A 965-nucleotide genomic window follows, 5' to 3' on the forward strand; every position below is an offset into this window, starting at 1 on the left:
ATATATATATATATATATATATATATATATATATATATATATATATATATATATATATATATATATATACATATATATATACATATATATATACATATATATATTATATATACATATATATATATATATATACATATATATACATTATATACATACATACATATATATATATATATGCTTATGTACGTATGTGAATATATACATGCATCTATATATCCATGTATCTGAAAGTTGCTTGCGTATGAGTGTGTGTGTATGTGTGTGTATCTATTTACATACATATGTACATTTGTATATTTGGACGAACAATGAGAGAGAAATAGAGAAAAACGGGTAGAGAGAGAAACGGGAAGTAGATACCAAAATGGCACCTCACAAACAGGAAGCTGTGATTGTTTTGAAGCAGTTGTACTAGCAGGAGTTGAAGTGATGATGTTAACATAGCGGAAATGTTGTCCTAATTTCTTCTCTTTTGTTTGTTTTTTGCCATTTCTTTATTTATATTTTTACACACATTTACATTTTAATAAACACGTGCACAATACACAAAATGAAAGGGGCATATAAATGGCGAATACCTTGCTTATAGTCTATGTATGTGTACGCATGCATATGTATATGCATAATTATATATATTATATAACACATGCATATATATGTATATGTGTGTGCGTGCGTATGTGTTTGTGCGCGTGTGTGTGTATAAATATGTATATATATAGATATATAGATATATATAAAATTAAGGATAAAATCGCTTTAATGATTCTATCAGATGGCCAGCGTGAAATAAAAAACCTTGTAGGTAACATTTTATATTAATTTATAATAATATAAAATAATTATATTAAAGGGTGCGGATAAATTCCACCAACACGATAGACATTGACGCCAAGCGGCTTTAAGAACCACATCTATACTCAATTAGCACAGGTTGTAAGCGGGCAGATGAAAAACTGAATATG

This window comes from Octopus bimaculoides, chromosome 25 (genome assembly GCF_001194135.2).
Source record: "Octopus bimaculoides isolate UCB-OBI-ISO-001 chromosome 25, ASM119413v2, whole genome shotgun sequence".
Lineage (NCBI taxonomy): Eukaryota > Metazoa > Mollusca > Cephalopoda > Octopoda > Octopodidae > Octopus > Octopus bimaculoides.